Source organism: Nannospalax galili, unplaced genomic scaffold (genome assembly GCF_000622305.1).
Source record: "Nannospalax galili isolate Female #2095 unplaced genomic scaffold, S.galili_v1.0 scaffold1082, whole genome shotgun sequence".
Lineage (NCBI taxonomy): Eukaryota > Metazoa > Chordata > Mammalia > Rodentia > Spalacidae > Nannospalax > Nannospalax galili.
In genome coordinates this window covers 2,765,077-2,765,959 of record NW_008348580.1, presented here as the reverse complement: position 1 = coordinate 2,765,959, position 883 = coordinate 2,765,077, and positions in this window count along the sequence as shown.

Sequence of the window (883 nt, the reverse complement as noted above, 5' to 3'; positions counted from 1 at the left end):
AGGAAGGAAGGAAGGAAGGAAGGAAGGAAGGAAGGAAGGAAGGAAGGAAGGAAGGAAGGAAGGAAGGGTTTGTGCCACAGAAAAGGTTCTGAGGTCAAACCAAATTTAGGAAAAAAGAAGGCCTTGAGTGTTTAGCCATATCTGCTAAGGGCACTGGATAAAGGAGAAAAAAGGGAAGAAAATCCTTGTGGAAATGTCCACAGGCTGCTGAACATGATCACTTGAAGGATTCACATTTGGAAAACCTCTGGGATGACAGCAGAGCCATAAAAATACTAGTAGGAGTTCCAAAAAGAGAAGAAAATGGAACAAAAGTTTGAAGAATATTATTTAAGAAAGAAAAGAAGAAGCTGTTCTTTTTTTTTTTTTTTTTTTTTTTTTTTTTTTTTTTTTCTTTTTGAGACAGGGTCTCCCAGTAGCCCCAGCTGGTCTGGAATTCACTATGTAAACCAGGCTGGTGTCAAACTCAGAGATCTGCCTGCCTCTGCCTCCCAAGTTCTAGGATTAAAGGCATGCACCACCATGCCTGGCAAGAAGCAGCTGTTTTTAAAGGAAGGCAGAGGGAGGAATCTGACAGAAAAGACTAGAAAAATTGAAAAGAGTAAGAAAATTCATACTGCACTCATGAACTCACAGAAACTGCGATTATTTTATCTGCACAAGATCAAGCCAGTCAACATTCCAGCATGAATGGGGGAGGGCCCCATCCCTAGACGAGGAACTTGGCAGTTGATGGCTGCTAAGTGAGGGAAAGTCAGTTTTCTTTATGGGTATGGCCCTTAGTAGGTTGCCCATGCTATGGTGGATGGGTCTATATCCATGTGCATAGGGGAGGCACTAATTGGATTCAGTGGGTGAGGAGGGGGAGGGGGAGAGGGAGGGG